The 24,678-nt window shown below is 36.1% G+C and overlaps 1 protein-coding gene and 1 long non-coding RNA gene across 5 annotated transcripts in view; one reads left to right on the top strand and one right to left on the bottom strand.

Moving 5' to 3' along the window:
• LOC147028688 (uncharacterized) overlaps positions 1-13,471 on the bottom strand; it is a 46,612-nt gene extending 33,141 nt beyond the window's left edge. Inside the window, exons 1-3 of the long non-coding RNA XR_015057665.1 lie at positions 13,364-13,471; positions 13,073-13,267; positions 12,785-12,976 (exon numbers count right to left, since the gene is read on the bottom strand). This is a non-coding gene — a long non-coding RNA (uncharacterized LOC147028688). The remainder of the gene's footprint in view (positions 1-12,784; positions 12,977-13,072; positions 13,268-13,363) is intronic.
• LOC147028687 (uncharacterized) overlaps positions 1-24,678 on the top strand; it is a 170,837-nt gene that overhangs the window by 96,420 nt on the left and 49,739 nt on the right. The window lies entirely within an intron of this gene.

The following is a 24,678-nucleotide window of genomic DNA, read 5'->3' as shown; positions in this document are numbered from 1 at the left end:
GTGTTTATATTCCTTATCACTTATCTCTTCTTCATAAAGGTTATTATAGAAACTTTCTTTTGAAGGAAGTTGTGTTTCTTTAAATCTCATAAATGAATCCATATAATCATAAGGATAAATTCCCTTACTTGCAAGAATTTTCTCTTTACTTTGAATTTCATTCCTTGTTTGAATTTCCTCTCTCGTAAGAATTCCTTCTTTAATCAGAATTTCATCTTTAATCTGAATTTCCTCTTTAGTTCGAATTTTCTTTATAATTAGAATTTCATCTTCAGTTAGAATTTCTTCATTAATTAGAGTTTCCTCTTTACTTTGAATTCTCTCTTTAATCTGAATTTCCTCTTTAGTGAGAATTTCCTCTTTTGGAAAGAATGAATTAAGATTTGGAAAAGAGTCCGTGGAGCTTAGATTTGATGCGAGGTAGGCTAGTGGTGTTCCCATAAACTTGTAAGAATCTAGAAACCTAATACGAGTTAAAGGTTTTGTGAATATCATTTTTGAAAATGAAATATACTTTTGACTTGTGTTTGTTATAGCAGAAATATTCCCTGGTGTTTTTGAAAGTTCATTTATAAATAGATGTGTATCATAGTTGGCGCTGTTGTGAAGAAAGACTGGAATAAAAGAAGGTAATTTATAATTAAGATTACAACAGGAATGAGCGGGACCTCTATATTTACCAGTAAGATGACAATGGTCTCTAACTTTAGACTCCTTAATTTCCCCCTCACAAATATGACAGATATTGTTCATTCTAAATTCTAATTTTTCTTCTTTGGTTAATTTCATCGGTTCATTTGTTTCTTTCATTAATTTAGTGAGTCTTATACAATCCTTTTCTAATCGTTTTACAAACTCTTGTGAAGCATTTTTCCACGATAATGTTCAAGTTTGTTATACTTTTCTCCAACAGATGATTTGATATAATAACAGAAACCACAAGGAATATGTTTTTGATATTTATTTGTATATGGTTCTTTTGGATTAGGAGAAGCAGTATTTATCTTTTTAAGGATACATTCAAAATCAGCGTATATCACAAATGGGTGCATGATAGATTTATTATAATCTTCAAAATAAATCTTTTCACCAGGTTTAGGCATTGTAATTACAGCTGATTTATGATTACTACAATATTTTGAATGTTGTTCTAATCGTTCTTTTGTATGAAATGAATTAAGACATCGCTTACAAGGATATATTTTGTTTGCTGTTCTGAATACCTGAGAAGAGATTAATCTTGATAAATTATTGATGTATGTGTAATGTGAATTCTTTCCAACACTAAAATATAAAAGGTCAATGTGTGTTTCTTCATTTTTATAGTTGTTTGAAATTTTTAATATTTGAACTTTGTTTGTATCCGTTAATCCATATACATTAATAGAAAGATTATTCTTTTTCTCAAATTTAGGAATATCTGTTAGTGGCATTGGGAATTTAAAATCTTTAATGTCCAAGGTATTCTCATATTTCATATATTGTTTTACTCTTTCTGAATTACATTTTGGTGGATGAAAGTGAGCAAGAACAGACCAGAGAAAACATTTATTATCATTGTTCTTAATATTAACAACTGCCTTCTTTCGTTTTATTTCTTTTGGTAATTCAATATAAGAAGAAGCTTTAAGAGGGTTTGATTTTAGAATGTGTATATCTAAAAAGATGATTTTTTAATATTGAATCCACTTCCTACCACTGTATTATCAACATCCTCCTCTTGTCTTGATAGTTCTTCATAAACCCCACTATTCAAAAAATCTTGAAATGATGTTATAAAATGAAGACCTGTTCTCATATAAGGAGTATGTTCTTCATCTTGTCTTTTCATATTCATTTTCACTCCCATATAAAACTTTAAAGTTTTCATTTCTTTTAATGTCCTTTTAATAAATTTTTCAACATCGGGTTTCACTATTTCAATTGATTCAGCTATTGATGATGGACCGGGTTCTCCAAATTGAAAAATCCTTATTTTTATATGCCCTTTAAATGCCCCATCAGTGTTTTTAATATAATAGTCTCCCTTTACTTTAAACTCATTTTTCTTGTGTTTTTGTGATTGAAGATGTTGATTATAACTACTCTTCAAAACAACCTTTGAACAGATATCACAATGTTTTCTTTCCAACTCAAGAGGAGATATTTGATGAAATAGATTAAATGTGTGTTTGTTGGTTCGGAGGTGTTTTCTATAATGTTTATATTCGTGATTACAAACATCGCAGTACGTTGTATTCACCATATTTATAGAATAAAACTTTGCTTAAACTAAAATTTTCTTGATGAAAATTTCGTTTAATTTATAGGTGAATCTGTGCTTAAAAACATTTTATCCTCCAACTTTTTCACTTAATAAATACAATGTTTCAAGACACAAAAGACAAGTTTCAATCAATCTCTTCATCTGTTAAAGATACTGAGAAATATGTCAAGGATGTAAAATTGAACAAAGATAAATATAACAACTATTGGATAAAAACTATTATGGTAAATAATATGAGTTCTTCAATTTCCTTCAGTGGAAGGGCTTTTAGTATACCTGGTAGAACATCAATTAAAGTATCTCTAACAAAAGTTTCTCCTCTCCTTCTAGTAATATATTCAAAACTAGAAAAAGCAATGAAACAAGAAAAAGTATCAAAGAACAAAAACCTTATGGATGAAGCTTTAGAAAGAAAAGATAAGACCATCTGTAATATGCAAGGAGAAATTTGTATTTTTTCAACAACCTTAAAGATGTAAATCCTGATGAAATAAAGGATGTTAATATATCAGGTGAAATGACATTTCGTTCAATAGTAGTTAACGATAATTTTAAAATTACCTTTAATATAAAAAATGTTGTCGTTGAATCTGATAATGAAAAAAGTATATCGATATCGATGGTAATATACAACTGAAAGTATAGATGAATTTCAGTTTAAGTAAAGTTTTACTTTATAAATATGCTAGACTTTCCTGATTCTCCATATGACAAATTTGAGAATTGTCCTGCGTGTGAAAGACGGGGATTAAACACAGAGTCAAAAGCCTATAAACAATGTATATTCTGTGATTATCTTCTAATTAATGATAATAAAAAATATAAAAAGGAAAATAATTCTTTTAGATTTACACCAAAAATGAATTACTTTACAAGATTGATTAGAGAAATGAATGTAAAGTATGAGGATGATAACACACCTTTCCTTACAAGGGAAGAAACTGAACGTATAAGAGAAATGTTCAAAGGATTGTTGTTGTATATTATTCATGGATGTAATTTTCAGGGAAATATCAACACAAGATATTGTATAAATAAAATAATGGATTATCTTGAAATTAAACCTGAACTTAGGATAAAATATAGAGTTTCTAAAAAAGCCAATAATAAATTAAATAACCTGTTTTTCAAATATATAAATGAATGATTTTTTACCTATTTGGGAAAATAAGATAAAATTTAACAACCATAAAAATCTCCCAAATTCATTAAGATGTCTCATAGTTGGTTCAAGTGGATGTGGAAAAACCTGCTTACTTTTAAAAATGCTCCTCACTCCCAACGTTTTAGATTATGACAATTTAATAATTTTCACAAAGTCGAGTTTTCAACCAGAGTATCAACTACTCTCACAAGGTTTTAATGCTGGTCTTCAAAAAGAAGATATAATCGGTTTATTTAAACGTCAAAAAAACCTAAATGATTATAACATTGAAGATATAATTCAACTATTTTGTGATACACAGAGATGTAAAAAGAAATCAAATCTTATAACTTGTATTCTTAGTGATAATACGGATGATATACCGTCTCCCCAAGATTTGGATAAATCAAAAAGAACCTCGTTATCTTTGATGATTGTGTTAATGAGAGAAACCAAACGGTAATGGACAGCTACTACACAAGAGGGAGACATTCTTCTTGTAATTGTATTTATCTTAGTCAATCGTACTTTCAACTTCCTCGTCGTTCCATCAGAAACAATGCTAATACTTTTATTTTATTCAAGTTAAATTCAAGAGATATCAATAATTTTTGGAGAGATAATTGTTCTACATTATGTCGTAAAAAGAAATTTGAGGATTACATGAAGCACACGACTGAAAAATATAAATATATTGTTGTGAAACAAGATGAGATATTAAGGGATATATTTTTTGTTTTATAAACAATTACATATATAAATGACAACTATTATTATTAATCTTGTGGGTAAATCTGCTTCTGGAAAAAACTTTCATAAATCAAGGTTCTTGTGTAGTACAAATGAGAATATTGTAAATTTACTTAAAAACACCCGTGATACGCATTGTATCAACAACAACTAGAGCAATAAGACCTGGAGAAATAAAAGGTGAAGATTATCACTATATTTCAGTGGAGGAACATATGCGATTGAGGAATGAAGGACAAATATTTGAGGAGGTTTCTCTTGGTACAACAAAATATTCACATTGTAAGAGTGAGTTAAGGAAACTAAAATCTGGTGGTGTTGGGATATTAGAAACTAATCCAGAAGGAACGAGACAAATTATTAAATATCTGAGCGGGGTGAAGATTTTATCATTCGGTTTTGATGTTGATGAAGAAACTCAACGCAAACGTATGAAAAGCAGAGATGCAAGTATTAGTGAAGAAGAAATTACAACTCGCATTAATGTTAATAAAGAATTTGATGAAATATTTAAAGAAAAGGATTTATTTGAACACATCTACTTGAATGATGAAGAAAAGGAAAATTTCCCTGTTAATCTTTACAATTCATTAAATGATATTTTACAATAAATAAATGGATACAAAAGAAAGAGCAAGAAGATTTAAGGAACATCAAGAGTTGGTTTCAAAAGTTGTAAAACAGCAGGAAGACATAAAGAAGAAACGCAGACAGAAACTAACGGGCGAAGAAGTATTTGAAAGAAAACAAGAGAAATTTTTTAAACCACTTTTAAAAACTTCCCAAGAAAAAATGAAAGATGTTTCCACAGTTCCCACAGTAGAATATACTCCCAGAAAGCTCCAAATGTTAAAAGATTTCAGTCAAATGACGGAGGAAGAATTAGAGCATATTAGAGAATTAGAATATGATGAAGGTTTATTTCAACAACTGGAAGAGATTAATCAACCCCCTGATTATATTGTGAATGCTGTTCAAAACAATGAATATTCAGCGGATTCAAAAACCAAAGCAGGACTCATTCCAACAGAACAACCAGCAATATTTCATCTTGTTCAAGAAAAGGTATTGATATTTAATGATGAATTAAGGTTCTTAAGTTCTGCTCAACCCCCTGTTAAACTAACTCCGAGATTAATGTTTCTTCTCACAAAAGATGGAAGACAAGGTTCAACTGTGAGGGATGAATCAAAGTATATTGATAAACCATTGGATATGGAAAATAATGATGATAGAGTATATATTGATTTGCTGAACACTAAATTATAAGGTTATTCTTTCTGGTAAAAGTAGGAAGAATGAAAAGGAGAAACACATTATTCAGGCTTTAAGTATCCTTGGTTCAGGTATTAGTTTTCTTCCAAATGACCCATCGCAATTAGTTAATAGACTGTTATTGTTGTTAGGCAGTAAGAAGGCTGGAAATAACAATTGTTTTAATGAAGCATCAGCCATTTTAGACCAGTTGATGAACATGAAAATAATTAATAAATCTCAATATAAAGACATTTTATCTCATATTAAATAAGATGAGAAGCACAATCCTGAGTTTTAATTTCACAACAAGCGACCACACATCTTCATTCCCATACCCACTACAACTTGACACAACAAAAGAATATGAGGCATCTTTATTGTCCATGGAAACTTATAATACCTTATTTAATATAACCGAGAAAAATGACAAGTTTAGTTATAATCCGGGAAGTGGATACAAAACGATAACAGTCTCACCCGGAGCATACGAGATTTCTCAAATATCTTCCGAAATTGCTCGTCTTATGAAAGAACAGGGTGATGAACCAAAAAATATTGTTATAAACATTCAAAAACATACTTCAAAATCAACGATTAAAGTTAAAAATAACTACAAGGTTGATTTCACAATTGATAATTCATTTAGAGAGTTATTAGGTTTCTCCTCAAAAAAGATTGAAACTAATGGGACGTTTTACAGTGATAATGTCATTCAAATATCCTCAGGAATAAATTCGGTGTTAATTCACTGTGATTTGATTGATGGTGCTTATAATGATGGAAAAAAAACAAATACAATATTTTCATTCAGCGCATACTCAACCCCAATTGGTTATAAATTCAATATGGAACCTAAAAATTTGGTTTATCAACCTGTGTCAGGAAAAACCATACACAGAGTAAATTTTAGGATAACCGACCAAGATAATCGTGTGATTTCTTTTAATGGAGAAGTTATATCCATCAGAATTCACCTACGTGAAGTTTTTCAATAAATAAATACGATGGTTATTGTGAGGAAACACGAGTTGGGAAAATATAAAATAATTACAGGGGATGGGATGTTCCTTTCCCCGTACTACAAGGGTGAAGGTATGTATCTTGGTAGAGGATACTATAAACCTAAGAGACAAAGGGGTGTCGGACATCAATTTAGAGGAGATGGGATAATTGATACTCTCATGGGTATTGGTTCAACTATTCTTAAACATAAAGACCTAATTGGTTCAACTGCTTCTGCTGTGGGAAATGTAGCAGGTGCTGTAAAGAGTATTAAAGATGCTCAGAAGGAATCTCATAAATTACAAGCAATAAAAGAAATTAAGAAAGGTAAAACTCAGTTGTCCCCCCAAGAACGACAGAAAATAATTCAAATACATGGAACAGGGTTTCAAAAGTTTTAACATCTTTTTTCCTAAATAAATACAAGTATGGAAGCAATTGATAGTATCTATGATTTGGATGATACTATTATTATCTCAAACTCCACTAAAAAAGAAGATTACTTCAAGGTAAATGCAATAACTGGAACAGACTGGAATACAAATGGTACAAAAAGTTTTGAAATAAATAATCAACAAACCTATTTGAATCTCTCCGAAAGTTTCTTGTTGTGTAAATTTAAATTCACTAAGGCTGGGAATAACACAAACGCTACACTTGTAAATGATTTCTTCTGGAAAATGTTTGATAGTGTGCGATTGTATATTGGAACACAAGAAGTTGAAGCGGTTGATTATGTCTCTGCTGTATCTGAAATGATGAAATTTACACTCTATACATTCAGTGGTAGAATGGGAAAGGGGTCTGTCGAAGGTTTTATTCCTGATATGTCAACGGGAACAAACACAGACCCTGGATATATTCAAAGGAAAGGAATGTATAATGATGATACAAAAGCAGAAAATAGTTTTACTGTGGCAGTTCCTCTTAAAGGTATATTTGGATTTTGTGATTATGATAAAGTTCTGTATGGTCTTAAAATTAGATTTCAACGACAAAGGAATGATAATGAAAATAGATTGCTTTTTGGTGTTGGTAGTGCTTTTGGTGAACAGAATAAATTTGTAATTGAGGAGATGAGTTGGTATATCAGTGAATATACTCCTAATCTTAAAACAGAAGAGATGTTGAATCGAAGACTTAACTCAAAGAAACCACTCAGTGTATCATACCTCAAAAGAAGATGTCAACACGTTAAACTCAATCAAACTACTTACACGTGGAATTTGGGTGTTCTGGAAGGAAAGCCACGATATCTGTGGATGATTTTTAAAAAGCCAGATGGTGATACTGCGACTGATAAGAATAATGCATTGAGTGATAATGCTAAGGTGAAACAACTTCGCGTTTCTCTAGATGGAACATTTTATCCACGAGATAGATTGGAAATTAATTGGGAAAAAAATGATTTTGCTGAAGCATACAAGTCTTACCAAAAGGTGTGTGAAAGTAATGGAAATTAAGAACCTATTTTGGATATGACAGCATTTAAAAGTTTGTATACAATCTATACGTTTGACCTGAGCGCTCAAAAGGAAACTATAAAGTCTAATCGAGTGGATACTTCCCTATACATTGAAAGAGGAGAGAGTGAAGAAGTTGATACATATTGTTTGCTTTTGGAAGAAACAGAATTGCAGATTAATACAGATAATGGTGTGATGATTAGTCTCACATAATTTTTTGTTAAATAAATGAGTGGCAAAGTACCAACTGGGGTATATGTTAATCAAATCAATCTTCATAAACTATCATCTTGTGTTCAAAATCAAAAGCCTTGTACGATTAACGTTAATACAATTCAGAGAAAAGGAGCAGTAAGAATTGATGTTTTGCTCACAAGAGAACAGGTTAAAATCTTGAATGACACTGGCTCACTTAAAATTAAAATGATAAAACCAATGTTGAAAAAATATTCAATAAGAGAGACGAGTGGAGGATTTCTCCCATTTCTAATTCCTTTATTTGCTGGTTTAAGTGCGGTTGGAGCATTGACGGGTGGTATTTCAACAGCGGTCAAAACTGCCAACGAAAGGAAGGCTCAACTCCAGGCTCAAAAAGAATTGGAAAGACATAACAAAGAGTTGGAGAAACAAATTAGTGGAAGTGGTGTAATTGTAGATTTTGCTGAAAAACTTGAAGGTCTGCCTGATAAAGCGAGATTGTTAGTTGGAGATATGCTTTCTTCTATAGCACAAGCAGGTGTAAAATTAACGAAAAGAGGTAATGGATTATATCTTTCTAATAAATAAATGAGCATTGATGAGTGGTTGAAAGAATTTGGAAAGAATACAACATCAAATTTACAACTTGCCAAATATTGTAAGAAATTAAAAATTCATAATGTGGTTATTTGTATGAGAGATGAATTAACAAATGTGCGAAACATACAAAGAATATTATTATGAACTTAGAAGATAATAATGGGAACGGTTCTCATTGGGTTTGTATTTTTAATAATCAAGACAAATATTATTTTGATAGTTTTGGTCTTCCACCACCTGTTGAAGTCATAAAATTCTTACAGAATGGTGTTTATCAAACATTTCAAGTCCAAGAATTAAATTCCAAGTGTTGTGGTCAATTATGTCTATATGTGTTATTTCAACTCAACAAAAATAAAAAATTTTATGATATTATTTTTAATCTAATATAAATGACTTATGTTGGTAAAGATGGTTCTATCTTTGGTGTATCTCAAGAACTGGATATTGATTTATCAAATTATTATACAAAGGCACAGGCTGAACGACATAAATATAATATAAACAAAAATATTAACATGAAAAATGCTTATAAATTAAAAAATTATCCAAGCCCGACTGACGCGAATGACTTGGTGAGATTAAACGATTTATCACAATATATATACTTAAATAAAACGGCTGTGTATTCCAAAGATACAGAAGTGTTGATATTATCTCCAGGTCATACAGAATTCACAGTTCGAATTAAAATAAATTTTTATAAAGAAGGGCGTATCGTTTGTATGAGAATAGAACAATGGGGGTATGATATGAATGATTTAGGGTATAATTGGTCATTTAAAATTAACCTCGAAGACCTGGAACAATTAAATCAGTCTCGTAAGGAAGAATATTATCCACTTGGTATCGAGAATGAGTTTTGTGGAGCCACGATTAGTAAACAACAAATAAAAGAATTTAATAAGGGTAAATATAATAATGGTTTTGCCCTTGTTTATCTCATGAAAACAGAAAAAACAGGATTATATATAATAAGTAAGGAAATACAAAATGATTTAACTATGGGAAGATGGGGAGGTGTTACGTGCCATAATATTATTCTAACATATATTTCTAATACATAAATGACAGCAAGAAGGCTTCAAGAAAATTATCATTTCTGTGTCCAAGCATACCTTCAAGAAAAGGGTATTCGGTATTTTAATAAATATGTTCTACAACATAAGAATGAGGTATTTTCAATAAAAGATTGGCATTATGCTGATGTTGATAAACCGACAACTTTAGATTTAATTAGAATGTTAAATAATGAAAAAATTATAAGGTTAAGAAAAGGTAAGGCTCTTTTAGAAATTCAAAAGAAATTTTATTGGTTTCCTGTTGTAAAAAAAAATATTTTGGATACAGGAATAACAAGAAATCCTGATGAATATATGTATAATATTCTATGGGGTGTAAGCGATTCAAGGATAGTAAGGGATGAGGAAGGAGTTGAAGAAGAGAGGGAAGAGGAGGAAAAGGAGAAGGAGGAGAAGAAAGAGAAGGAGGAAAGAGAGAGAATAAATAAATATTATAGTATGGAAACCAGTGAGATTCAAAAAAGAATAGAGGTATTACAGAAAATAACTCAACCCACCGAGGAGGAATACAAAGAATTAACAAGTCTATTTGCAATACTTTCGACAAAACTATTGGCATCGTCAAGCTATTCATTTTAATTCAAGTTTTTTCTTAAATAAATGGAGGAGAGAGTGAAGGCATTTCTTAGGATTCTTTATGTTTTAAAAATTAAGATTCAAATGTGCATGTTGGAAACTAAAAAGGTTTTTGCACTCTGCAGGAATTTTTCTCATAAATAAGAGTTATTGTCTCAAATGTAAAAATAAAACTAATACTAAAAATATTTCATATATTAAAAGTAAAAATAACAGGGTTATACAAAAAGGTATATGTTCGGTGTGTGGTTCAAAAAAAAATCAATTTATCTCCAAACACAAACTCGGAGGAGATATACAAAAGTTTTTATCAGGAAGTAAATTTACAACTACTGGAATACCAGGGGAATTACATCTTCCAGGGTATTCTTTCTGTGGTCCAGGCACAAACTTGGATAAAAGATTAGATGAGGCAGACAATCCTAAATCCTGGAGTAAACCAATCAATAGAGTTGATGAAGTGTGCATGAGACACGATATTGATTATGGGAATACCACAACGTTGGAAGAAAAGCATGAAGCCGATAGAGAAATGTTGTATAATTTGTCTCTGATACAAAATCCAACCTTGAGAGAAAAAGTTGATAGGTTCATCGTGAAGAAGATGATTAGTGCTAAATTGAAACTTGGACTTGGAAATTCAAAAAACTTATAGGCTCTAATGATGCCATTAAGACTGAAGAGCAATTAGCTGATGAATTACATAAACCAATATTCACAAAGTTTCAGAGAAGGAAAGTTTATTCCAAGGAAGTTGATTATATCTGGTCTGCTGATTTGATTGAACTCAATAATGATAAGGGGTACAAGTATGCTTTAACCGTTATTGATTTGAGGAGTAGATATGCGTGGGTTGTCCCTTTAAAAAACAAAACAGGTAATACTCTTATGTTAGCTTTTCAACAGATATTTAATAATAGTAAGAGAAAACCTAAAAAATTGTGGACTGATGAGGGTAGAGAGTTTTATAACAAGACATTTATGAATTTTCTAAAAAATAACAGTATTACATTATACAGTACCTTTAATGAAGGGAAGGCAGTTGTTGTTGAACGTTTTAATCGTACCTTAAAAGAGAGACTATATAAAAAATTCACACAACTCGGTTCACAACAATGGTCATCTTTTATTCAGGATATTGTGGATAAGTATAATGACACGATTCACACGTCAACGAATATGAAGCCATCAGAAACATTTACAAAATTAAAATATGAAAAAGAGATTAATGTCAGAAAACCTAAGTTCAAAGTTGGTGATATCGTAAGAATATATAGGTGGAAATCTCATTTTGAAAAGGGTTTTACTGAACGATGGACGAAAGAACTTTTTAAAATTGTTGATGTAATAGATACAGTTCCTTGGACTTATAAAATATATGATTTGGAAGGGGAAGAGATTTTAGGTTCATTTTATTCACAGGAATTACAAAAGACAAAACTGAGCTGATAATACACCTTTGTGGACACTCGAGGGCCAAGTCCGAGGTGTATAACAGTATATAATGTGTGTCAAGGGGTGGACGTTCTTACATCTGTGAACCCCAAACACAGAATCTTCAACTGAATAGTCAAGGCTTAACTTTTGTTTGTGTGTGTGTGTGTGTGTGTGCAATGGGAGCAATAGGTTGGCGCTTCACTCCCTCCTACTATACACCGTTGTGGACACTCGAGGGCCAAGTCCGAGGTGTATAACAGTATATAATGTGTGTCAAGGGGTGGACGTTCTTACATCTGTGAACCCCAAACACAGAATCCTCAACTGAATAGTCAAGGCTTAACTTTTGTTTGTTGATGTGTATGTGTGTGTGTGTGTGTCCCAACCCTCACATTCAAAATCTCAACCCCAACCCTCACATTCAAAATCTCAACCCCAACTCAATCCTCACCCAACACAGTCTTTTTCAAAATGAGATTTCCACATATATATATATATATATATATATATATATATATATATATATATATATATATATATATATATATATATATATATATATATATATATATATATATATATATATATATATCTTACGTTTTTTTTTTTTTCTCTTCTTCCAATTCTGTCTTTTAAGGCTTTCAGTTTTGATGACATAGAAAGAGGGAGTAAGAACTTTCTTGATAGGTTTAAATCCTAAAGAGTGGTAGCATTTCAAGTCTTCAAAATAACCCCAACTTTCCAAGTCTCCAAGGTAGTTATTTAAACCATCAAGGCAGAACTCATTTACTGATTTTTTCAAAATTTGTGAGTCTCCAAGGTAGTTCCCATATTTAGAACCATCTTGGCAGAACCCTTTTCCTGAGTCTCCAAGGTAGTTATTTAAACCATCAAGGCAGAACTCATTTACTGATTTTTTTCAAAATTTGTGAGTCTCCAAGGTAAAACTTGTATTCTGGCTCATCAACGTATAACTTGTTCAGTGGGTATTGTCTTGATAACTCACAATGAGTACTATTGCTGTAAAACTCTTTTTCAGGATTTTGCTGGTCTCCAAGGTATAACTCTTTGGTTGGGTCATCAAGGACGAACTCGTTCTGTGGGTCTTGGTCGCTCATAAGGTCTTCAACCAAGCCAACAATTTCCCCCAAGTTGTAGCAAAAGCAGTATTTTCATTTTGTATTTCAGATACAATTTCCTGTGAGAGAAAATAATAATGTATTAATTAAGTTATTTAATTATTAAATGAGTATGCTTCAATCAAAGTTTGAAAATAGGAAAATAAAAATCTTACCTCAACAGATAAGAGGTTTGAATCCAGTTCATCAACTTGAAGGTTTAGTTCCATACAAGACAGAGAGTTCCAAGGAACACCAAAGTCATCCCACTCAAGGTCTTGGTCGCTCATAAGGTCTTCAACCAAGCCAACAATTTCGCCCCAAGTTGTAGCAAAAGCAGTATTTTCATTTCGTATTTCAGACACAATTTCCTGTGAGAGAAAATAATAATGTATTAATTAAGTTATTTAATTATTAAATGAGTATGCTTCAATCAAAGTTTGAAAATAGGAAAATAAAAATCTTACCTCAACAGATAAGAGGTTTGAATCCAGTTCATCAACTTGAAGGTTTCGTTCCATACAAGACAGAGAGTTCGAGACAAGCACACAGCACACCATTGCCAGCAAAAACAAATGTTTAAAATGGAGCCTGGGTTTGAAGCTTTTATCGAGAAAGACTGGTGGGTGTGGTTTCCTTTGGAAATTCCCTGGGCAAGCCTCGGCAAGCCTTCATTGGGAAATTTTTCAAAACCATAACATCCTGTAATTTTCTAGTGATTTCTTTGTGAGTCAGAGATGAACTGGAAATGATGTAAGAGTGGGCGGGGCTTAGCAAAAGTAGGCGGAGCTTAGGAAAAGTGGGCGTGGCTTAGAAAAAAATACCTTATGAAAAGTGGGCGGAGCTTAGCGAAAGTGGGCGGAGCTTAGGAAAAGTGGGCGTGGCTTAGAAAAATACCTTATGAAAAGTGGGCGGAGCTTAGCAAAAGTGGGCGGGGCTTAGGAAAAGTGGGCGTGGCTTAGAAAAAATACCTTAAGAAAAGTGGGCGGAGCTTAGCAAAAGTGGGCGGGGCTTAGGAAAAGTGGGCGTGGCTTAGAAAAAACTTATTAAAAGTGGGCGGAGCTTAGGAAAAGTGGGCGGGGCTTAAAGAAAAGTGGGCTGGGCTTATTGAATACCTTGTGGAAAGTGGGCGGGGCTTAACAAAAGTGGGCGGGGCTTAAAGAAAAGTGGGCGGGGCTTAACAAAAAATAACCTGTGGCTCAGGAGGTGGTCAAACAAGAGCATTAAGAGAAGTTTATCATTTCGTAATGGCACAAATGGGGTATCTTAAAAAATATAAAGATTCAAATGTTTTGTTTGTCAATATTTTAGATGGGGATTATTGTGCAAAGAAAATTAAACTATTGAAGGAATTTGAGAATGAACAAATCTTTATAGGTTCAATGAGTGAGCTGTTCAACCCCCAGGTGTTCAATTCAATGAGGTTCAACCTCCAAGTTAAAAGGGGAGACAAATAAATATACCTTGGGATAAAAAGGGGATTTATTTTTAGGGAAAAAAATATGAATCGCTGAAAATCCCCCATTCATTTACATGGGGAAAAGTGAGCCAGAATCAGTATTCTTACCCTACTCACCTACTCCAACCCACCACGGTGGGACTCGAACCCACGACCCGGAATCCAACGAGCCCACGATCCTGGCTGCCACGAACGACGACACGAGCACCATGGAACACCTCCGCCCCAACCACCACCACCACGAAACCCCGAAAAAGACCGCAGACGACGCTGAGACAGCTTGCCACCTTTCTTATCCCTCCCCCCGGGCGGGTGGAGGGATCCACTCTGAGGTAACTCGCCTCCGGATTGGTCGGGAGGCACCAGCCGATCGGTGTCCTCCCCTCATTGGATGAGGCGACATTCCATCTGGCTGGGGCGGGGTTGGCCCTGAGGTGCTCACCCCCGATTGGACAAGGGGAACATTCCATCTGGCTGGGGCGTAGTTGGCCCAGAGGTGATCTCACCCCCGCCTATGTCCGTGGCCTCGAACATGTGCGTAATGGCGCTGAAGGAGTGGAGGGGATTGATGTAGAAAACTAAATAGAAAGAAACTCGCAATGCACACATGAAATTCCCGTTAGACATAGGGAAGAGATTCTAACTACCCACAAACACTTAACGAAATAACCAAACTTTGAATCAACTGTATGTGTGAATGCGAATGGTTTCCAGATTCGTAACACTATTACATTAAAGTTGCTTCTAACCATCAAGTGATAAGCGTAAAACTCCATAATACTGATGCATTTGCCATCTCGTTTCTTGATGGTAAATGTCCAGCTGTGATCCCCTTGTGGTAGTAACAACACGTAATGAAGAGGGTCATAATCGGGGTGGGTCTCATTGATGTGGATGTCACGATTTTCCGGATCCAGGCTTGACCGCTTGTACAAAATGATGTCGCGGTGCAATGGAACATCAGCACTTCCCGTTAAGATAACCGCTACTTCTGCTGCTGTCGGTAGATTATAGCACCGTAAATGTATCGTTGGGTCCGCTTTCAAAACGAACTTCATGGAATCATTTTCTTCTCGTTCCAGTAATTTGGCGGCTTGCTTATAAGCACTTACGAATGGATTACAGTCATGCAGTACTGCCTGTAGCTTTTGAAGCAAATCACGGTGCAGGTCGCTGTTCCATGCTGTTCGATGAGCGATTTCGTTGGCATATCGTAGATATAGATTTGCGAAAACTTTGGCGGTTTACCGTTCCCGGGGAAAAATGTCCGATTCTATGATAAACACTGCCATGGATTCTGAACATATATGGGCCCCTTGTAGGTAACACATCTTCCTGTACACCCAATGACGTGAACACTAAACTTCAGTTGTATGCCCGAATGTTGGATTGAAAATCCTTTGCTTCAGGTGTGCAGTCAGTGAAAAGGTGTTGCAAGAGGGGAGGTAGTTCACTAATGTTGGGAAGAACAATTTTTCCTTGCATACAGCAGGTGGAAAATTTAGCGTTCACCCCGAGGCAACCGGAATGCAGTTCAGCTTTCCACATGTACATTGCAAAGGAAGAGCACATTGTGTCCATCTTCCCAATGCTATGTATGGGGGCAAATGGTCTCTCATTGTAGTCTTGCAATTCGCCGAGAGCGTGTGGCGAGATATTCTTTTGACAGCTGTTTCCTATTTTGTACTGCTGTTGCACGCATGTCTGCATTTTTATGTTTCAGCATCTTGTGGCTTACAGAATTCTCACTACAGTCTGGAAGGACTGGAAGGAAATAAACAGGGCCTCACTTTATGAACGCGGTTGGAAATGTCAGAACGCTATTGGCTGAGCGGTTGCACGCACTCCATCTCGCCACGCTATTCGTCCAGTGTTCGTATGGTTGGGGGGGGGGGTTATAGGCTGTTTCAAGTTGGGGACCTATCACAGCAATTTTGGACCCTTTTGTCACGGAACTCCGATAATGTATCCGTTCCAAAAGGGGACATTTGGAATCCGAAGCAATACTGGACATGTGTGCCACAACTCACTCATCCCTCCACCACATGTCTCGGAAACAGTGGCAGTTTGTTCATTTAATAGTACTGTATATAGAAGATACAAACCCAATGATAACCGCTGCCATTATCTTCTAAATTCATAAGAATATTCTTTGTATGTTTAGACAAGTTTGTTAATCTCTCAAATAACCACATTATCAATTTTTAATTTCTTACAGTATTTGGCAAGTTGTAAATTTGATGTTGTATTCTTTCCAAATTCTTTAAACCACTCATCAATGCTCATTTATTTATTAGAAAGATATAATCCATTACCTCTTTTCGTTAATTTTACACCTGCTTGTGCTGTAGAAGAAAGCATATCTCCAACTAACAATCTCGCTTTATCAGGCAGACCTTCAAGTTTTTCAGCAAAATCTACAATTACACCACTTCCACTAATTTGTTTCTCCAACTCTTTGTTATGTCTTTCCAATTCTTTTTGAGCCTGGAGTTGAGCCTTCCTTTCGTTGGCAGTTTTCACCGCTGTTGAAATACCACCCGTCAATGCTCCAGCCACAATCAAACCAGCAAATAAAGAAATTAGAAATGGGAGAAATCCTCCACTCTTCTCTCTTATTGAATATTTCTTCAACATTGGTTTTGACATTTTAATTTTAAGTGAGCCAGTATCATTAAAGGTTTTCACCTGTTCTCTTGTGAGCAAAACATCAATTCTTACTGCTCCTTTTCTCTGAATTGTATTAACATTAATAAATATGCAGCTTTTGATTTTGAATACAAGATGATAGTATATTAACATTTATTTGATTAACATATACCCCAGTTGGCACTTTACTACTCATTAATCAAAAAAATTGAGAGACTAATCAGAACACCATTATCTGCATTGATATGTAATTCTGTTTCTTCCAAAAACAAACAATATGTATAAACTTCTTCACTCTCTCCTCTTTCAATGCAAAGGGAAGTATCCACTCTATTACATTTTATAGTTTCCTTTTGAGTGCTCAGGTCAATCACATAGATTATATGTCGGCTTTTAAATGCAACTATATCCAAAATGGGTTCTTGATTACCATTGCTTTCACACACCTTTTAATAAGACTTGTATGCTTCGGTGGATCATAATTTTGATGTGGATAAAATGTTCCATCCAGAGAAACCCGAAGTTGTTTCACCATGGCATTATCACTCAATGCAATATTCTTATCAGCAGCAGTATCTCCATCTGGTTTCTTAAAAATGAGCCATCGGTATCGTGGCTTTCCTTCTAGCATGTAAGTGGTTTGGTTGAGTTTATCGTGTTGACATCTTTTAAGGCATGACACATTTAGTGGTTTCTTTGCGTTAAGTCTTCCAATCAACATCTCTTTTGTTTTAAGATTAGGAGTATCTTCACGAATATACCAACTCATTTTATTTCATCAACAAAATTTATTCTGAGCACCAAAAGCATGTTCAACACCAAAAAGCGATCCATTTTCAGTATCATTTCTTTGTAATTGAAATCTAATTTTATGTCCACACACAACTTTATCATAATCACAAAATCCAAATATACCCTTAAGAGGAACTGCAATGGTAAAACTCTTACCTGCTTTTGTAACATCATTATACATTGCCTTTCTTTATTTGACTATAACCCCCTTACCCATTCCATCACAAAATGAATATCGTGTAAATTTCATAATTTCAGATGTAGCAGAGACATAATCAACCACTTTAACTTCTTGTGTTCCAATACACAAATGAACACGATCAAACATATTCCAGAAGAAATCATTTAAGAGTGTAACGTTTGTGGTATTCCAAGCCTTAGTGAATGTAAATTTATACAACAAGAAACTATCAGCTAGATTAAAATAAGTTTGTTAATTATTTATTTCAAAGCTTTTTGTTCCATTTGTATTCCAGTCTGTTCCTGTTATAGCATTTACCTTGAAGTAGTCTTCTTTTTTAGTTGAATTATTTTCTGTCGTTCTTGGGGACACAATTGAGTTTGCCTTTCTTTATTTTATTGCTTGCAATTTATGGGATTCCTTTTGGGCGTCTTTTTCCTCCTTATAGCACCTGCTCAATTTCCTACGGCAGAAGCGGTTGAACCAATTAGGTCTTTATGTTTAAGAAGAGTTGAACCTATACCCATTAGAGTATCAATTATCTCTCCTTTATTTCGAAATTTATGTCCTACACCCGTTGTCTCTTACGTTTATAGTATCCTCTACCAAGATACATACCTTCACCCTTATGGTATGGGGAAAGTAACATCCCATCCCATCCCCTGTAATTATTTTATATTTTCCTAACTCGTGTTTCCTCACAATAACCATCATATTTATTTTTGGGAAAACTTCACGTCGGTGCATTCTGCTGGATATAATTTCTCCATTGAAGGAAATCACACGATTATCTTCATCAGTTATCCTCAAATTTACTCTGCATATGTTTTTTGCAGACACAGGGAGATAAACCAGATTTTTCGGTTCCATTATGAATTGAAAACAAATTGGGGTTGAGTATGCGCTGAATGAAAATATTGCATTTGTTCTTATTCCATCATTATAAACACCATCAAACAAATCACAGTGAATTAATACCTGAGGATATTTTCATGACTATCACTGTAAAAAAACGTCCATTTGTTTCAATCTTTGTAGGTTTTGGTTCATCACCTTGTTCTTTCATAAGGTGAGCAATTTTGGAAGATATTTGGGAAATGTTATATGCTCTGGGTGAAACTGTTATCGTTTTGTATCCGCTTCCCCGATGATAACTAAACTAATCATTTTTCTTTGTGATATTAAAAAGGGGAGTACAAATTTCCATAGACAATAAAGAAGCCTGCATAGTCTTTTGTTGGGTCAAGTTGTCATGGATAAGGGAATGAAGCCGTGTGACCACTCGTGAAATTAAAAATAAGGATTGTGCTTCTCATCTTATTTAATATTAGATAAAATATCTTTGAATTGACATTTATTATTTTCATATTCATGAACTAGTCAAAAATGGCTGATACTTTGTTGTTTCTAGCCTTCTTACTACCAAACAACAATAACAGTGCATTTACTAATTGTGATGGGTCATTTGGAAAAAAAATCAACACCTAAACCAAGCCCACTTAAAACCTCAATAATGTGTTTCTCCTTTTCATTCTTCCTTCTTCTCCCAGCAACACTAACCCCATAATCAAGTGAGTTTCGTGAATCAATATATACTCTGTCATCTTCATTTTTCATATTCAATGGTTCAATTAAATAATCTGAATCTCGATTCTTGGCTAAAATGTAATATCCATCTTTTGTAAAAAGAAACATTAATCTTCAGGTTAATTCAACAGGTGATTGAGAAGAACCTCAATTCATCATTATCTATCAATACCTTTTCTTTAACAAGATAGAATATTGCTGGTTGTTCTGTTGGAATGAGACCTGCTATAGTTTTAGAATCTGTTGAATATACATTGTTTTGGAGAGCATTCACAACATAATCAAATGGTTGATTTTTCTCTTCCAGTTGTTGAAATAATCTTTCATCATCATATTCTAATTCTCCTATATCTTCTCGTTCTTGTACCATCATTTGACTTAAATATTTTATCATTTGAAGTTTTTAGGTCATCTCTACCCAGATGACCTAATAAAGCCGGACCAAATGTCCGTCCGTCAACAATTTTTCTTCCCAATCTTGATGAAACTTAGTATGTGGGTAGAGGTCGATGAGTGTTGCACAACAATATAACTTTTGTCCGGGTTCAAGGTTAGGGTCAAGGTCACGAGGTCACGTAAGTTAAAAAAAAATCGCCATTTTCAAAACCTATCTAGTCTGCCATTCTACAAGATATTTGGCAACTGTTTATTGATTATGATAGTAAAAAATATTATCTTGTATCTAACCGGACATATTTTTGAATTTCCGTCCCGTTTGGCCGCCACGTAGCCTGGATGTTGGTCAAAAACACCTCCCGGTACAAAGAAAACTTTTTACTTCCGATCTTGATAAAATTTGGTATGTGGGTAGAGGTCGATGAGTGATACCCAGCGACATATTTTTCCCCGGATTCGAGGTCAGGGTTCACGGTCACGAGGTCATGAAAGTTGTGAAAGTCGCCATTTTCAAAACCTATCGAGTCTGTCATTTTAGGAGGTATCTGGCAACGGTTCATCGATTATGATAGTAAAAAATACCCCCGAGCGGGAGTGCCGGTCATCTCTGCCAGAGGTTGAAAGTAAGTAACTCTGTGCCAGACTGGAATAGGGGCAGTTCATAAAGTACGTACGCTCTACTTCCGGGTTTCAAAACCACCCACCCCCATATGCGTCTCATATCACATCACAATACTTGAACATTACAACGAACTGTATATTTATCTCAAATGCATCAGTAATTATTAACTACGGTAATACAGTAATATGGAACAATTATTGACGTCCACGGATTAAACATCACGTCGAAAATGTTCCTGTGAACGGAGATAATTTTCTCCCTCGCGATGACGACAGGCTAACCTTCATCTTCTGAAACGCTTTCATGTTGTCCGACACCACTTTCATAAAGTACGTATGCAGCCGTCGTACCACCCACCCACCCCTGTACGCAGGCTTTAAACCACCCACCCCCCCCCTCATACATCGCTAATCGCCTGCAAAGCCAGCAGTTCCTTATGAACCGATGTTTGTAAGTCATGACGATGCAGTCCCTAGCGGTGTAATTTACCTTTTTCTTTTAATATCACAGCACGTCATTTATGAAAATAAAAGTACAAATTGACATTCAAGACAATGTTAATGTCATAAATGAAAGTAAGTGTGCATATAAACTTGTGTTGCATTGTTTTAGTTAAATTTGACAAAAGCTTCAAATGTAATATTTGTCTCGGAGAGTTCCGGTTCTTAATTTAATACTTTTATTTTTGTATGTACTTTATGAACGGCCCATACGGGGAATCAGAGCGAAGTTTGAAAGGCTATAAAATCGGAACAAGAGCAAATTTCAAAAAAATGGCTCATGTTGTTCTAGATAATAGTCCGTAGTATCTGAATCACTAATAACATTTGATATCTCTTGATAAATGAGGGAGGAGATACGATTTGAAATCGATGATTTTCGCAACTTTGACAGCCTCGTGACGTTGACCTCGACCTTGGACGACCTTGAAAGTTATATCGTTGTGCATGTCTCATCGACCTTTATCCATTCCACTATTGATTATTTGTCTCAACTCGGTTTGATTGTGGACGGACGTATGGACGGGCGGACAGACTTCGAGACTGTTATTATTAGGTCATCTCTACTGAGATGATAGAGGTGACCTAAAAACATTATAGAGATGACCGTCACTCCCACACGGGGGTAATTTTTTAGGAGTATTCTATTGCAGGAACTGCAGAAACATCCATCATTTTATGTTGGGAAGTTTTTAAAAGTGGTTCAAACAATCTCTTGTTTTTCTTTGAAATACTTCTTCACCCGTTAGTTTCTGTCTGCGTTTCTTCTTTATGTCTTCCTGTTGTTTTCCAACGTTTGAAACCAACCCTTGACGTTCCATAAATCTTCTTGCTCATTCTTTCGCATCCATTTATTTCTTGGAAAATATCATTTACTGAATTGTAAAGGTCAACGGGGAAATTTTCCTTTTCTTCATCATTAAAGTAGATGTGTTCAAATAAATCCTTTTCTTTAAATATTTCATCAAATTCTTTATTAGCATTACTACGAGTTGTAATTTCTTCTTCACCAAGACTTGTATCTCTGCTTTTCATACATTTGTGTTGTTTCTTCAACACCAAAACCGAATGATAAAATCTTAACTCCATCACCACTCAGATGTTAAGCCTGGTGTTGGCTTGGCGGTTAGGGTGGTGGCTTGAGATCCTAGTGGCCTGAGTTCAAGCCCCGTTGGCTGCTGAATTAACACCAAGGGGTTGACTCAGCATGTCATCCTGAGATTGGTAAAATGAGCACCAGTGCACTGGGAATTTGGACACTGCATCAGTGGCACTGATATGCCCCTAACCAATAATGCAACCAGCAGCTAAAAAGCTGCACACAAATGAACTCAGATGTTTATTAATGTCTCATTTCTTCTGGATTAGTTTCTAATATCCCAAGACCACAATATTTTAGATCATCAAACTCACTCTTACAATGTGAATATTGTTGCGAATTCGCACCCGCCGGCGTGCGATCGGCCACCGTGACTCGAATCGCGGCACGTCGCCCACCGGACGGACAATTCTGTCGTAACCCTCTCGGACTAACGCCGGGAGCTAGTCACGGGTGGGCCTTTCGGCCTCACCACGATCGTGCCAATCGGCCACCCGCGTGGGATAGGGTTGTTCGCCAAACTCGACCTACCTAAGTACCCACGCGGATGGTAAACCGGGCGATCGCACCTTGCCGCAGGTCGACTCCGGACACGGGCCGTTTAAGTGGTCCGTTCCATACTATCAGGATAACCGAGCGGTGTTATCGTCGGCCTCGACGGTTCCGATTAATTCTCGGGCGTATTAAGCCCACGACGAACCCGTTACGTGAAGCAAGATGGAGATTCAAAGGAAGGAAAGGACGCAGCGAAACGGGGAACAATTCAACTTAATGCACTTTATTTACATGACACACGAAGAGCACACATATATCAATTTAAAACAAAAACAACAATGCAGAGCTACGACCGAATACGCGAACACACGGCAACACTTATGCAGTTTTACTTTACAAGACACGGCGCCACAAGATCCATACAAAAAAACAAAAGAAAAGGCCACCCTCAAAGACAAGGGGGCAGACGGGGCCCGTGGGCCTTTATGGCGTGGGACTTGGCAGACCGAACAAGTCCCATGAGACCGTTGCAGGTTACCTGCACCCTCGCAGTGCGATGGTGGGCGAGCTCTCTCCGGCGCTCCTTGTACGAATGCGCAGGTCCGCGCAACACAGCTGGCAGAGCGGCACCTCCAGTCCACGTCCCTCCGCGACATCCGGACTCCCCACCGACTGCAAGCTCCAACGAGCGGTTCGCTCTACGGACTGCTTCTCCAAGACCCAGACGGGCAGAAGACCATGAACCGCCGACTGATACGGACACTCTCACCAACTGCCCTGAGCTGACCTCCTCTGACCTGACTTCCTCTGGTGTCACTCTTTCTGGTGTCACTTCCTCTGGTGTCACCTCCGTGCGCCCTTTTATTTCCCTGGCAACCCGCCCCTCCCTTCGCGGCATGTGGGGGAGGGAGGGAACATTCCACCAGAGAAATCGGGGCGGGAGCCGAGTTTCAACCGTCATTCTTGTTTACCAGAGAAATCGGGGTGGGAGTTGAGCCTCAACCGCCATTCTTGTTTACCAGAGAAATCGGGGCAGGAGTTGTTGTTCCCCTTTTGTGTTCGTGGAGATGTTGACGGTTGCTGGCGGAGTGGTGAGGATGGCGTGGTTGTTGAGAGGCAGGTGTGGTTGTTGTTGTGAAGCGGCGTTGTGGTTGGTGGTTGTTGTGTGATGGCGGTTGAGACGTGGTTGGTTCAAAATAAAGATAGAACAGAAAAACGGCTATCTCAAAGCATCGCAGCCCGAATGAATCGCATCTATTCCCTCTAAACAACGGGTTTGGGGCTAACTACACATGTATTTAAGAGATACCTCACCTACGGGACCTGAATGGTGGTTTGCGAATTTCCACAGCCGTAACACTACCCCCTCCCCTTTTTACAGACTTGTCCTGAGTCGTCAAATTCTCGTGTGCCATGATGTGTAGTTCTCCCCTAGTACGTTTTACCTATGATCCCTGAGTGCGACATTCATGGTATTTGTGTCCCCAAAATATATAACCTGAGGGCTGAGTAACTAACGAAACAAACCCACTCATACGGACGACTTAAATAAAATTGCCGGCGCTAAGACATACATGCCGGGGGCGCACTCATATTTACAGTACATCTTAACCTTAACTTACAAATTGTTCACGAAACCATGGCCCAAGATCAATGGACTCTGCAAAAAGAAAGCAGTTAGCAGGGAGCCAGGCTGCTCGCATGCAGTCTCTGGCTCATGCAATGCAGGTGGCAGGGAACGTGGCCGGCTGCTCACACGCAGTCCTAGGCCTCCCCCTTTTAAAATGAACACAGTGAACCACAACGGTGCATGGGCTGCACAAACGCAGTCTCCTGGTGCGGCTGCCTGCAAGGCAGTCCCTGCAGAACACTGAACGGGCACTGACGCAAGCAACAAAACGGTGCACGGGCTGCTCAATGCAGGCCCGTGTTGTAGCTGCCAGCAGGGCAGTTCTTGCAGCTTGCAAACTGTTGCTTGATGATCCTGGCACACATGGCAAAG

This window comes from Eptatretus burgeri, chromosome 4 (assembly GCF_056783735.1).
Source record: "Eptatretus burgeri isolate ZD-2024b chromosome 4, Ebu_testis_v1, whole genome shotgun sequence".
Taxonomy (NCBI): domain Eukaryota; kingdom Metazoa; phylum Chordata; class Myxini; order Myxiniformes; family Myxinidae; genus Eptatretus; species Eptatretus burgeri.
The sequence above is the reverse complement of the archived record's forward strand: the minus strand, read 5'-3'. Positions and strand labels throughout refer to the sequence as shown.